Below are 15,639 nucleotides of genomic sequence, written 5' to 3'. Positions count from 1 at the left end.
GCTCAGCTGCCACCTGGGGGCCTGTCCCCAACTGCAGGGCTGCACTTGCCGCTGCTGCAGCTGCTACCTGGGGGGCTGCACCCAGCGATGGCTCCCCCCACCGCCCCTGCTCCCTGCTGGGGACATCCCCTGCCGGCAGGGACGCTGCTGCCCCAGCAGCCCATGGGGCTGTGGCCTGCGGCCGTGCCCCATGCAGAGCCCTCGCAGCCCGCAGGCACCTGCCTGCTGCAGGCCCCCGGCCTCCCCGGCCGCCCCGGCCCCCCGCCACTTCTCTTGCAGGTACCGGCACTGCAGCAGCAGGTGCTCCCCGTGCCCTGCACCCTGCCCGCCAGCTGGGAGCCGCCGATGGAGCCCTTTCAAGACGCCGTGGTGCTCATGGAGGACCAGGGGCATCCAGCGCCCACCGACGTCTGCCCCCAGCCCGACACGACTCTGCTCACCTGCAGCGCTGCCACGCTGGAATCAGGCGGTGAGTTCAGGGGCCGCAGAGCGGGCGGCTGGCTGTCCGCACCGGCCGGCTGTGGGAAAGCTGGCATTGCCTCACTGGGGATGTTCTGGCTTTTCCAGCACGGACAACAAGCGCAGGCACCCTGCAGGACACCGCAGACATGGACGATCTGCTGGCATGGATCAACGACGGTGAGTCTGGGGGCAGCAGAGCTGGCCAGGCTGGTTGGCACCCAGTGGCTGTGGGAGAGCTGGCCTTGCCCCACTGGGCAATGGATTTTCTTCCTTCTCCAGAAGTCACATCCGAGACCGGCATCCTGGACAACAGCGAAGACTTTGACGATCTGCTGGCGTGGATCAGCAACGGTGAGTCTGGGGGCAGCAGAGCTGGTGGGGGGGTGTCTGCACTGAGCGGGCGTGGGAAAGCTGGCCCTGCCCCACTGGGCATTTTCTGCCTGTTCCAGAAGAGACACCCAGCAGCAAGAGACCGGAGGACGACGTGGAAATGGACATTTTGCTCACCTGGATTGTTGGTGAGTTTGTGGCTTCCAGAGGTGACGGGTGGCTGTCTGCAGCAGGTCAGCAGGTGTGGGAAGGCTGCCATCATCCTTCTGGTCTGGGGGATGCTCTTGCTTTTTCAGAAGCGACGAGTGCTCTGGAGGTCCCCCAGCACAACCAGGACCTGCCTGCATCCCCTGAGCTGCCTGAGCCGACCCCCCTGGCTGCCCCCGCACCTCTGTCGCCCCGCACCGCACATCTGATGGAAGAGGCGCGGCGGAGGCAGCCCCGGGTGCATCTCAGCCGCCTGGTGCTGCCCACCCCCCTGGCTGCCCCCACACCTCCATCGCCCTGCACTGCACGTCTGATGGAGGAGGCACGACGGAGGCAGCCCCAGGTGCTTCTCAGCCGCCTGCCACTGCCACCTGGCTGCATCTCCTGCCGGCTGGCAGACAAGCACCACGGGGACAGCAGCCAGCCGGCCAAGTGACAGCACCCACCTGCACCACCACAAGAGGCAAGAGCAGCGGCTACAAGCAGCACACTGGCAGCATCCCCGCCACAACCAGGAAGCCACCGCATGGCCAGCATGTTCTAGGCCACAAACACCGGCGCTAGGCGGAGCTGCCTGTGCCAGCACGGCGGCCAGCAGGAGGACTCGGTGCCCATCACAGCCCAACAGCGGCTCCAGCGGGAGTGTACCAAGAAACCGGCCCACTTGCTGTAGCAGGAGACGTGGCCGTAGCCGACCGATGCGCTTCCCTGTAGCCCTGGGCTCCTCGCCGGCCCCCACGACACCCAGAGAGCAGCGGCAGTGTTCCAGGGGCACCAGCACCGGCCCCAGCCCTACCCCTCCCAAACTGGGCTGTCCGCAAACGGCATCTTGGACTGGGGCACTGCGGGGCTCTGAAGCTGATGGACCGCCAAAGCGTTGCACTGTCAAAGCTCCGGGCTGGGAAATGCTGGGTGGGGGGTGGGAAATGCTGGGTGGGGGGTGGGAGATGGTTGGCTGGGGGGGGAGGGGGTGGGAATTCTTGGGGTGGCCAATATTAGGGTGGGGGATGGCTGGCGGGTGGGAATTTGGGGTGGGGAATTGTTGGGCCGGGGGACTGGTTGGAGGGTGGGAGTTTGGGGTGGGCAATGAAATGGCTGTACTCTGCTACTGTTGGGGTGGGAATCTGGGGGGTGGGAAACCGTTGGGGAGACAAATGTCTGCGGTGGGAGATGGCTGGCATCAAAAATGACTGGACTCTGTAACTGCTGGCCCTGGGGATGTGGGGAGGGGGAGGGAACTTGGTGGGGTGGCAATTCTGGGGGAGAAATTGTACTCTGATAATGTTACACTCTCAAAGTGTTGGAATTTGGAGGAAGGAATTCCTGGGGTGGGAATCTGGGGGGCTGTTGTAATACCAGAAGAATTTTACAGAGCAGCAGCCGTGGATCAAGAGAAGGACTTCACAGAGCAGCAGCTGTGGAGCAGGATCAACAGCACGAGAACATGGATAATTCCTAATAATTCTAGTTCCTGAGACAATAGTTGGCTAACCTGAACGCAAAAGGCCAGCGTGCTAGGACTAACAGCCACACAGCAACATGGTTAAATAGAGCTGCGTCCATTGACTGCCTGAAAAGCCATACTTTTATAGCAGACAGACGAAGGCGTTTAAAAATCACACACACTCATTGGAGGAAAGCTACCGCAATAACAACCCTAAAACCCCCCTTCAAAGCCGCGAGCCATTCATTCTTTTCCTAGAGGTGTCCTTGGTCGTCGTGCTGTTGATCCTGCTCCACAGCTGCTGCTCTGTGAAGTCCTTCTCTTGATCCATGGCTGCTGCTCTGTACATTTCTTCCGGTATTACAACAGGGGGCTGGGAGGTTTTTGGCAGAGGGAGGGAACTATTGGCGCGAGGGAGTGTGGGGGGGGGGGGGCGAGAAACTGATTGGGGGTGGGAGTTTTAGGGGGTGGGATCAGAAAGAATTGTTAGGGTGGGAAATGGTTGGGAATATTGTCATTTATTTACTGTTTGGTATGTTAAATGATTAAATGTCTTGCGTTCACCTTTGCTATACCTCTGCCTGCGGCCGTTCATTACGTTAGAAAGCCCACCTCCCCGCGCCCCCTTCAGGGCCCACCTTCAGGGCAAACTGGGCAGCAGAAAGGGCAGTGTCCCAGATCTGCCACCACCATCGGACACAGCCCTCCCCTCCAGGATCCCCTCCCCTGTAGTGGAGGAGGCTCGCTGCGATCCCAGACACAGCCATCAGTCGCCAGGTGCAGAGAGGACTGAGCCAGGCTGCACCCTGCAGTACCCAGCAGCAGGACCAGAGTCTGAGGCCTGCCTAGGTCGTGTGGCTGCGCTGCAGGCTGAGGGATGGAGAAAGCCCCATCTTGAGATTTTTTCCGTTCCTGAGGGTTCCCCCCTCCATCTTGCTCTGCTCCAGCCCCAGCCGCAGGCCGGCGTCCCCGGCAGGTTGCTGTGGTTGCAGAGCTGGACTTGGCCCTTGACCTGTGCCCCTGTCCCCACCATCCACCTTGCCTTCTCACCCCTCTCTATCCAGTTCACGCCCCATCTCTCTCACCTCCATGTCCCACCTATGTCCTCTCTACGTCCTCTTCCTAGTCTCCTCCATATCCCCTCCATCTTCTTTCCGAGTCCAATCTATGTCCCCCCCTTCTACATCCCCTCCATAAGCCCTCTGGGTCCCGTCTGTCTCTGCACACTAGGAATGCCATACATGGCTGCAGAGCTGCAGCACTTACACCATCAATGACTGCTGAGATGACCGACCTCCCTGCAGCCTCACTGCCAGGAACAGAACTGCTTGGAGCACGGCAGCCCCCCCAAAACAAATAAACAAAACACAACAAAACAAAGAGCTTTGCTACCCAGCACAGTGAGGGAAGGAGAACACGGACCATGTCACAACCCACTGCTCCATACAGCTCCATACAGAACAAGAAAGCAGAGCAGGAAAGTGGAGAGAGTTGACCTAAGAAGTAAAAAATAATAAATGAGAAGAAATTGGGGAAAGTTGGGAAAAATAAAAATAGGAAAGAAAAAGAAACACAAGGCAAAGCAGAGAAAAGCCAAGCAGAGCCACGCAGAGAAGTGAAAAAGTAAAGCACGGCTGTGAAAAATAAACAAAATAAAAGTAGAAAAAAATAGGAAGGAAATAAAAAACAATGCAAAATAAAGAAAATTAAAGAAGAAAAGAAAAAAAAGGAAAAAAAGAAAAAAACGAAAACACAGAAAACAAGCAAAAAAGCAAACAGGTTGCATAGCAAAGGATAACAACAATAAGAAAAGCAAAGCAAAGCATAGGAGAACACAGAAAACTTGCAGGACTGTAGCCAATAGCCCAGAGAAGAGGAGGAAGCAAGGCAGAAGGCAAGGTTATGTCTGTGTGTCTGTCTGAAGGAAACTGAGCTGCAGACGTTCAGAGCGCTGCTCAGTGCAGCCATGGCACAGACAGCTGCACAGAACAGGGCTCCAGGAGCACTGACAGCTGCTGAGGCACTGCTGGGAAGGAAGGGGGAGCTGCCATTCATCCCTATGGAGAAAGTGCCAACGGAGAACCAGGAACGCCCAGCACAGATCCACCTGGAGCAGCAAAACCAGCAGAGCTCCCCGAGAGAGAAATGCTTCCTCGGCAGCTCCTGCCTGTGCTGCACTGCCGCACCCAGACATGGGCCCTGCTCTCCCTTCTCAAGCCGTGGGCTGGGAGCTGCGTCCTTCCCAGGCAGCACAGCAACTGCTCAGCACACTGCAGACCGCTCCCCCAAACCATCCTCACAGTGCCTTACCTCCTGGCAGGCTCAGGGAAGGAGCAGCCGGCGACCTGAGCCCACAGGCCCAGCCCTGCACAGCCCTGCACCCAGCACTGTCATGGCGGCGCCCGGAGCTGCCGCACAGCATCCTGGGAGTGGTAGTTCCTGCGGGGCCTGCAGCTCCCAGCAGGCCCTGCAGCTCCCAGCAGGCCCAGGCGAGGGCAGAGGGGAGCGGTGCTGTCAGCCCGGAGCTCGCCCAGAGAGCCCAATGTTCGGAGCACTTCACACCAGGCACTTGGGACTCGGCTCTTTCTGTCCAGAACGTCCCTGAGCTGCTCAGAAAGCACAACTGCGTCACCCTCGCTGCGCTGTGCAAAGGAGGCTGCCATTGCAGGCTCGGCTCTGACCTGGTCCAGCAATGCACTTCCTTGCAACTGGAGCACTGACACGCTTGCTTCTTGCAAGTAGCAATCGCCCACTGCTTTGCACACCTCTGTGCTCATGCAAATGGGCACGACCCCAGTCTTGCACTCCCCGCCTGCACACAGACACACACACACACACACACACACACACACGTACCACCTCGTCCTTGCACGCCCTCCCACATGCATGCACAGATCTCTGCAATGCGTGGACACACCTGTGCAGCTGCACAAATTTGTTCACCCCTGCACACCTACATGTGTGCAACCCCCCCTTGCTCACAACTCCATGCACGCTCACTCATGCATGAAGACTTGCACAGCCTTGTCAACAGCCATACACACAAGTGTGCAAGAACAAACAGTACACCTGCAAACACCTTTTTGCATACGTGACATTCAACACAATGCACACCCTGACATTCAACACCAGAAGAGAATTCCACACTCGAGAATGAAGAATGCACATCTGGCTTCAAGGAATGCAACTCTCCTATCTCCAGAGATCCCCACCCTCTCAGTGTGCCATCTCACCTGGACGTGAGTGTCCCTCACAGCCAGCCAGAAAAGCAAGCAGAGGCTGAGACCAAGGAATCCCTCCCTGATGTGCAGCTCTCTGACAGCTTCCCTTACACAGAGTGCTGGCCGCAGCCGTGTGCATTATCACATGCACTTGTGTGGGCAGTTGGTGTCTAGACATGAAGGAGACTTGTTAAGTGCTCTGCTGACATGCAGGGACAGACAGAAAATTTCAAGGGGGGCTGGAGTGTGTATAGAAAGAATGTACAGACCTACAGTTAAGGATGTGGATTTGCATCTGAGTCCGTGCCTGCAGATGATACAAGCGCTATGCATTGTCACCCAATGGAAATGATCAAACAGTTGCTTTGGTACAGACTGTCTGTAGGGCTCATGAAGTGTGGCCTTCCAAGGTACTTCAGGTGCCCTAAAAAACAGAGGCAAGCAGCGATGATTCCTTTCTCTCTTGATTCTAATACTTGTAGGTAGAGAGCTTGAGAAAGACTTTGGAGGCTCTCCTCAGCCTCTTCCTTTCCTCGTACCTTTACAAAAGCAGACTTCCAGAAAACAAGAAGACTGGACACGCATTTTGGGTTTGGTTATTTTTATTTTTTAATTTTTTTTAATAATTTTGTTGTTGTTGTTTTGGTGTTTTTGATGTTTTTGGTGGTTTTGGTGTTGTTTATTTTTTAATCCAGTCCAATGTAATAAATTCTCAGTCATAGAAGTGATGAATTTTTAAGGTCTCGCTGCTGTTGGACCACACTCCACTTGAACATCAAGTGGAGCAGGAGGTAGCCTTCATCCAGAAAGGTGGAATCTTGATTAGATGTTGCTGTCTTATGGAGAGGAATCTTGGCATCCCCCAGGCTGAGCCAACACACATGCACAGATTTCTAGATGGTGACCATAACTTTCTGCCACTGCTCCTGCTGCTTCATCATCAGTATCCAGCAGGAGATCACGAAGCAATGGAGGCACGGTGGTATCCAGGTCATCATCTGAAACTTCTTCCACCAGATTGGAAGGGACCAGTCCTCTTGTGCCGTCCGTCAGCTCTCCCAGAAACCAGCCATCCTCATCCATGTCTCCACAGATGTAAATGTATTGTCCAGCTGTCAGTGGAAGCTCATTTTCTGGGTCCTCATTAGGGCCATCAAAAGGATCGTAGCTGTGACGAGCTAAGAATCTTCGTATTAGTGGTGATGTTGGTCTGCAAGAATGCATGCTGCAGACTGCCATTGGCCACACTTTTGATTCCCCCTGCTTTTCCTGGGGGTTGGAGCATTCCTGTTCAGGATTTCTGTGCAGCCTCAGCTCTTTCCCATTCTCCTGGAGCTGCACGCATTTCTCGTCCAGACGCTTGCCGAGCGCTCCAAGTTTGACCTCAGCCTGCTGGAGACTCTGCAGCTTCTGGCACACTTCTGGAGAGCATCCCTCTCTCAGCAGCTGGTTCTGGGCCTTCAGGGCCTGGAACTGCCTCTCCAGGTTGCTCAGAACTTGTAGGGGGCAGCTACACTGTTCCAGCAGCTTGCTGCTTGTGCTGCCTGGGAACCCCAGGTCTTCCTTGGCCGTCTCATTCTCCTTTTCCAAATTCTGTCCCTGCGGCTGGTTGACTTCCTCTGCCTTCTCTGTGTCCTCTTCAGATGTGGAAGAGGCCTCCTTGAGCTGATGGACTCTTTCCCACAGCTGCTGGGTACGGAGGCTGAGCGTACGCGTCTTGTCCTTCAGCCACTCCACCTCCTCCTGCATCTGCTGAGAGCTTCTGCTCCTCAGCAGGCAGCTCTCCTCTTCAGGGAGGATGCACTGTCTCTGCAGTTCCTTCGGCTTCCTCTGCAGATGGACGTTTTGCTCCTGCAGCTCCCTGCGCTCAGGTGGGCAGGCCTCTTGTTGATCTGCAGCCTGAACACCCACCTCTGCTACAGCCCGATGGCAGGCCCTGGCCTCGTTGCAGGAGGCGGGTGGCTGCCCCTCCCCGTGCTCCAGGATGTACTGCAGGAAGTGTCTTCTCTGCTCCTGCAGCTCACGCTGGAGGCGCAGGGTATGGGCTGCCTGCTCTCCGCGGGACTTCCAGCAGAGCTGCCGCTGGACTTCCAGCTGCATTCTGCGGTCCACTCTGCTGCTGCCGCTCTTCAGCAGCACCTCTGTCAGCTGCCGCTGCAGATGCCATGCCTGGCGGATGGTGTCATTGCGGCGCTTCTGCATCAGCTCCTGCATCTGGCGCAGTTGGGCCTCCTTCTCCTGCAGCAGTTGGCAGATCTCTGCTTTCCACTGCCTCAGGCTCTGCTCCCGCTGGCACTGCAGCTTTGATACCCGTTCCTGCTCCCACTTGGAGAGCAGTCGGTCGGACAGCAGCTGCCGCTCCCGCTCTGCCGCCTCCTGCCGCTCACGTCTCTCGCTGGCCCAGCGGCGTTGCAGCTCCATGGAGCGGAGCTGCTCGCCCTCCAGCTGGTCCTGCAGTGCCTCCAGCTCCTGCCTGTTCTCCTCCCGCCACGCAGGACAGGCGGGGGGCTGTGCTGGGCCCCAGCGAGGAGAGGGCCGGCTGCCCAGGAGCCCCAAGTCTTCCTTGGCTGTCTCTGGCACCTAGAACCAGAAAATCATAGAATAACAGAATGGTTTGTGTAGGAAGGGGTCTCCAAGATTCTCCCGTTCCAAGCCCATGCCATGGGCAGGGACAGCTTCCACTAGGTCAGGATGCCCAAAGGTGCATCCAGCTTGGCCTGGAGCACTGCCAGTGGTATGGCAACCACAGCCTCTCTGGGCAACCTGTGCCAGCGCCTCTGCACCCTCACGGTGCCCCATCTTTCTTCCTTATATCTCATCCAGATCTCCCCTCTTCTACTTTTAGGGTGTTGTATCACCACCCTCCCTTACAACCAGTTCCTCTCCAGCTTTCTCCTGGTCTCCTTCAGGCACTGGAGGGCTGCTCTTTGGTGTCGCCAGAAATTCCCCTCCCCAGGCTGAACAATCCCTATTCTCTCAGTGTGTTATCTCACCTGGACGTGAGTGTTCTTCACAGCCGGTCGCCTGGAGCCCTGCTCTGCACGGTGGTGGCACAGAGCTCCTTCTCTGTCCTGGGAGCAGGATGTTCCATGGCTTTCTGTGTGAGGGGACTTGCCCTCCCAGCTCCCCACGATGTACTGGTTGAAGAGCCTCCTCTCCAGCTCCAGCTGATGCTGGAGGTGGCGGATGCAGGCAGGCTGCTCACCATCCGTCTCCCAGCGCAGCTTGCTGAGGACGTCCTGCAGCTGGGCAGGGGCCTCCCTGCTGCACCTGGCGGGGTTCCTCAGCACCTTGGCCAGCTGCTGCTGCAGCTCCCGAGCCCGGCGCAGGGCCGCATCGCACTCACGCTGCAGCAGCTCCTTTGTTGCCTGCAGCTCGGCCTCCTTCCAGCGCAGCAGCTGCCGGGTCACCGTCGCCCGCTGCCGCTGCTCCCACTCCTTCAGCCGCTGCTCTTCCTGGGCCTGCTGCTTCTCCCAGGCACAACGCAGCTGGTCGACCAGCAGCTGCCGCTCCCGCTCTGCCACCTCCTGCAGCTCACATCTCTCAGCAGCCCAGCGGCGCTGCAGCTCCTGGCAGTGGAGCCGCTCGCCCTCCAACTGGGCCTTCAGCACCTCCAGCTCCCAGCTGTTCTCCCGCTGCGCAGCGCAGGCCGGGGGCTGTGCCGGGCCTCGGCGGGGAGAGGGCCGGCCGTACTTGGCTTGTCCCCGTCCCGCGCTGTCTCGCAGCATGGCCACGGGGATCTGAAAAGACCCTTGGCCTCCAAAAGCTGTGGCCAAAGGCCACCGACAGTCGCTCTCCTTTGTGGGGTCTGCAAGGACAGCTGCCCCTGACCCCGTAGCGCCCACTGCCTCTCGTCCCTGTCGCAAGGGTGTGCAGACAGTGAATGCCGTGGGGGTGCTGCGCCAGTGGCCTTCTGTGCTGTGTGCTGGCCCAGCTCATAATGGAGGGTGGGGCAGTGGCCTTCAGTGCTATTGGACAGTGCGACCCTGTGCCCCCTGCACATAATGGAGGGCGGGGCAGTGGCCTTCTGCGCTGTGGGGCAGTGCGGCCTTCTGGCCCAGCACCAAATGGAGGCTGGGGCACAGTGGCTTTAAGCGGTGTTGGGCGGAACCGCCTCCTACAGTGCTGGGCTGTACGGACCACCTTTCGTGGCGCTGGGATGCGTGGACTTCTCTGGCACTGGAGAAGAACAGCAGCGGGTCGTCCAGTTCACTGTGGTTTCCATTTAGATGGCAATAAAGGAAACATCTCACCATACCTACGAGCTAGTTAAGTTAAAAGAACCTGGTTGCCGGTGTACCCTGCTCGAGGAGCTGCTGGAGCAGACAGCCAGGCTGCTGCAAGATATCAGCAACCCGAGGAGCTCTTGGGAATCTCTGAGGGAGACAGACAGGAGGAGGTGTGAGCCTACTTCCACCGCAGACACGCAGCCTCATCCTGAGTCCCTGCGAGTGGGAGTAGCCAATCCAGCTGCTCATCTGCAGGTCAGAGATCTAGACAGCCCGAGAGGGGAAAGGGGCTGGAGCCTCGTCTCTACTCTAAGCAGAAGGAAGCGTCTGCTCCCAAGCCCCCATGGTGCTGCCAACCCCTGCAGTGTCCCCTGCAGCGTCCCTGAGTGAGAGATTTGAGGTGTGAGAGGCAGACTGTGTTTTTGCAGTGGAAATAGCCAGTATTTCTGTTTGTAGCTTAAGTTGCTTTTCACAGAGAAAGCTTCCAAACAGAGTAAACTTGAGACTAGGGCATTCTGACCATAGTAAAATAAGCACAGGCATCAGGTGAGGTAATTATGTAGGGTAGGGGAGAGTCCGGTACAGGACAGAAGTAGTGCAGGCTGTTGAAAACATTGCCCTCCTCTCGATGTAAGAAGCACAGAACATGCCCAAAGACAATGGGTTGCTAACAGACATTGTGTGGAAGTGTAACGTAGCTGTGGAAGTGTAACGCAGTAAGAGCTTCGGTAGACTGTGAGCCTGAGATGCTCGACCAGTGGGTGCCAGGAGAGGCTCTACCTGCGCCAGACCCAGGGTATATAACAGAATGGGTTTCACCGACAAGTTGTGCAATTGTCAGCAGTGGGCGCACACACTACTGCAGTGCTGAATAAACAGCTCTTCACAGAGAGCTGTTATATAATAAACAATGCTGAATAAACAGTTCTTCTTTCCTGACTGGAAATTCTTGAGTGTGTTCCTCACAGAGGCTCTTGCACAGGAGAGGGATGAAGGTCTGCAAAGTGGTCCAAACTCATGCCTTGAGAAGCACACTGAGAATACAGGGAGTAACAAGCACAGGGAGCGAGGCCGGTCAGGTCACTGCCTCAACACCAGTGTCACCAAAAACGGGCGGAGAGTCTTAGTAACTGGGGACTCCTTGCTGGGGGGCACTGAGGCTCCCATTTGCCACCCAGATAATCTCTCCAGTGAGGCACGCTCTCTTCCAGGGGCACATGTTAGAGACAGTGGGAAGGCTCCACCATGGCTCATTAAACCGGAAGACTGCTATCCTTCTGTTGTCATTCAGGCTGGGTCCCAGGATGCTGCAATGAGGAAACTAAAGAATGTTCAACAGGACTTTGCATCCCTTGGAAAGATGCTGAAGGGATCAGGGATGCAGGTAGCATTCTCCTCTGTCCTTCCAGTGGACGGCTGGGACCCAGGAAGATGGAGGAGAACATGCTGGCTGAGGGGGTGGTGTCTTGATCAAGGCTTTGGGTATTTGGATCTCGGGCAGGCCTTTGAGAAACTGGGTATGTGGGCTCCTGATGGACTCAACTGAGTGAGTGGGGCAGAAGTGTGCTGGGGAACAAGCTCTCTGGATTGACTACCAGGGCTTTAAACTGGGTCTGAGGGGGGAAGGGAGGGGAGTTAGATGTGACAGGGTTACAGGTATGAGGATTACAGATGTGAGGATTACAGGTATGTAGTGAGGATTACAGGTATGTAGTGAAGCTGTGCAGGGAGAAGATTAGGAAAGCCAAAGAGCAGCTAGAACTGAGCTTGGCTGCTAAGGTAAAGGAGAACAGTAAATATTTTTATAAACACATCAACAGCGAGAGGAAGGCTAGGGAAAATCTCCACCCCTTGTTGGATGCTGAGGGCAACTTAGTCACCAAGGATCAGGATGAGGCTGAGCTACTTAATACCTTCTTTGCTTCAGTCTTTAATAGTAAAACTTGTTGCTCCCTGGGAACACAGGCCCCTGCACTGGTAGATGGAGGGGGAACAGAATAAGCCCTGCATTATCCACTATGAGATAGTTTTGGACCTGTTTCAAAAGCTGGATGTTTACAAGTCCATGGGGCCTGGATGGATTGCACCCTAGAGTTTGCGCCTAGAGTTTCCTGCATTTTGGTCACAACAACCCCAGGCAATCCTACAGGCTTAGGGAGGTGTGGCTGGAAAGCTGCCTGATGGAAAGGGACCTTGGTGTGCTGATGGACAGTCAGCTGAATATGAGCCAGCAGTTTGCCCAGGTGGCCAAGAGGGCCAATGGCAACCTGGCTTGGATCAGGAATGGTGTGGTGAGCAGGACTAGGGAACTCATCCTGCCCCTGTTCTCGGCACTGGTGAGGCCTCATCTTGAGTGCTGTGTACACTTTTGGGCAGTACAAAAAAGACATGGAGGTGCTGGAGCAGGTCCAGAGAAGGGCAACAAGGCTTGTGAAAGGCTTGGAGAATCAACCCTATGAGGAGAGGCTGAGGAATCTGGGGTTGTTTAGTCTGGGGAAAAGGAGGCTGAGGGGAGACCTTATGGCTCTCTTGCAGTATCTGAAGGGTGCTTACAGTGAGAGCAGGACAAGTCTCTTCTCACTGGTGACAAGTGACAAGATGAGAGGAAATGGCCTCAAGTTGTGCCAGGGCAAGTTCAGGTTGGACATTAGGAAACACTTCTTTACAGAAAGGGCAGTTAAACACTGGAATGGGCTCCCAGGGAGGTGGTTGAGTCACCGTCACTGGATGTGTTTAAGAGCAGTTTGGATGTGGTGCTCAGGGATATGATTTAGCAGAGGGTTATTAGAGTTAGGGTACTGGTTAGGCAGTGGTAGGACTTGATGATCTTCGAGGTCTTTTCCAACCTGGGTAATTCTATGATTCTATGAAGCTTGGAAATGTCTAACTTGATAATCCATATCCAAGAACTTGTCCCGTGCAGGGTCTCACAGGAAATGAGGTAGAGGGGACCTGACAACCAACGAGCAAACCAGCTGCTGCTGCTGGCCTCTCAGAGGCACTGGCAGATGGGAGCCTGAAAGCAAAAACCCAGCCAGAAGCCCAAGGATGGCCTGTCAACTGCTGCAGGCTGATGGCACCACACATTCTGTTGATCACCTGTGTGCTTCCTGCTGGACTGTGGGTTTCTGAGAACATCCGACCCCGTCAGCTCCAAATGAAGGAGGGCAGACAGAGTCACTGCATGTCCTTTATTCTGTAAGGTTCACAGAGAGCCTGGTTCATTATGTACAATGTGTATGGGCTACACTACAAAGGTACAAACTGAGTAGGAATTTATTTGCCTAATATATATAAAAAGAATAATAATGAATTCCACATATAAAATGTACAGAACAATCAATAAAATATAGCTTGATTCAGAAAGAAGCTGTATTACATGTCATGAATCTGAAAACATGGGCAGTTCACTGCTTTTGAAACACATCTGGTCATCACTTTCCTCACTGCATCCTTGACCTCCCGGTTCCTCATGCTGTAGATGAGGGGGTTCAGTGTTGGAGGTACCACTGTGTACAGAAGTGCCAAAATCAGGTCCATGGATGGGGAGGAAAGGGAGAAGGGCTTCAGGTAGGCATAAAAGACAGTGCTGAGAAACATGGAGACCACGGCCAGGTGAGGGAGGCACGTGGAGAAGGCTTTGTGCCGTCCATGCTCAGAGGGAATCCTCAGCACGGCAAGGAAGATCTGCACATAGGACGCGACTATGAAAACAAAGCACCCAGAAGCTAAACTGGCACTAAAAATGACAAGCACAACTTCCCTGAGATTTGATTCTGGGCAGGAGAGCTTGAGGATCTGGGGGATTTCACAGAAAAACTGGTTGACAACATTCCCTCGACAAAGAGGCAGTGAAAATGTACTGGCAGTGTGCATCAGGGAATAGAGAAACCCAGTGCCCCAGGCAGCTGCTGCCATAGTGACACAAGTACTGCTGTCCATCAAGGTCCCGTAGTGCAGGGGCTTGCAGATGGCAACGTAGCGATCATAGGACATGATGGTGAGAAGGAAATATTCTGCTGAGAGGAAGAAGAGAAAGAAAAAGAACTGTGTAGCACATCCTGCGTAGGAGATGGCCCTGGTGTCCCAGAGGGCGTTGGCCATGGCTTTGGGGAGAGTGGTGGAGATGCAGCCCAGGTCGAGGAGGGCCAGGTTGAGAAGGAAGAAGTACATGGGGGTGTGCAGGCAGCGGTCGCAGGCTACGGCTGTGCTGATGAGGCTGTTGCCCAGGAGGGCAGCCAGGTAGATGCCCAGCAAGAGCCAGAAGTGCTGGAGCTGCAGCTGCCGCATGTCTGCCAAGGGCAGCAGGAGGAACTCATTGATGGAGCTGCTGTTGGGCATCTGCTGTTGCTGGGCTTGGAGTCCTGCTCAGAGTGCAGAAGATAATGACAAATCCAGACCATTCTCAGACACTCCTACTGCTATACTATAAAATTTTCCCTTTCCCTATGGATACTGTTCGTTTAACTCCAGAGCTCGAATTTATTTTCATGAGTTTCACCATCCCTTAAGGAGTAGAAGATTTGGGAGCTCTTTGTTTCTTCTAATTTCCTAATCATGTCCAAGCCTCCTAGATATTTTCCTCTGTACTCCAGCTTCTCTTCGAGACCCCAGCCCCAGTCTGTGTGCTCTTTCATTTGTCTTTGAGAAATCTGCCAGTTTGCAAGACAAGTGAACTACTAATGTCTGCAGAAAATGAAGAGAACAGAAACTGATTGTATCATTTCAGGAAGGAAAGGCTGAAAGCATAGCCTCTGTGATTGTTGAGAAAACAACGGATGGACGGAAGAAATACTGATGTGTCTCATAGCTGTGTTCAAATTTGACAGCCCCTATGAGACTTCTGCCTCCAATCCTTTCTGTCTTCCCTCAGAACAGGAAATGAAAAATCCCTGCCCTGGCTCTCCTCTTGCAAAGTACCCTCACAAACATTCTGTTGTGCAGTGGAGCTGTGATCCCCTGCCCCAGGCAGCAGCTGTGGCAGCACAAGCCCTGCCGGGGGGCTCCTTCCCCCCACACGTCTCCCCGCAGCACCCTGGGCAGCTCCCCGGGCAGGCTGAGTGCTGAGCCTGGCAGGCGGCAGAGTCCCATAGCCGGCACACAGCCCCTGGGGCACAGCAGGGACCCTGCTCTGCAGGACACACATGGGCACCCACCTGCAGCCCCGGCTGCACAGCCTGCAGCCATGCTGGGACACGCAGCCCTCAGGGCTGTGCTCTGAAACTGCAGAATGGAAGCCCTCAGCTGGAGCAGAAGGCTTTTCACACAGTAAATTAACATGCAGAGCATGCAGCCAGATCTGCTATGGGATGTCCCTGGTTTGATAACTCTCTATGAAAAGCAGCTGCATAGACTGCAGTGAGACTTACCGTGTCATGGTCTGTGTGCAATGCTTTTGCTTTGAGATCACAGCCTGCTCACACCATACACATCCTGTAAGCTCTCTTTCCCCTTTCTCTCCTCTCCAGTAAGCTGCAGGCTGTGCTGTGCACAAGAGCTGCTCCTGGGCTTAGCTGTGTCTCCACAGTGCTGCCCATGTGTATGAGCTCCCTGTGTCCCATGAGCCTGGCCCAGCTCAGCAGCAGAGGATGTCATTGTTATCCTTCCCACTCGTCTCCCCTGAGATGTCCCTGGGTCTTCTTGGCAAAGAGCTCCTGAAAGACAACAGCATCATGACTGTACTTAGAAATCTGTTGAAGTAAACACCAGATGTCCAGTGGACAGTGACTAATTCCAGATATATGGG

This window comes from Excalfactoria chinensis, unplaced genomic scaffold (assembly GCF_039878825.1).
Source record: "Excalfactoria chinensis isolate bCotChi1 unplaced genomic scaffold, bCotChi1.hap2 Scaffold_81, whole genome shotgun sequence".
NCBI lineage: Eukaryota > Metazoa > Chordata > Aves > Galliformes > Phasianidae > Excalfactoria > Excalfactoria chinensis.
This window is presented reverse-complemented; position numbering follows the sequence as displayed.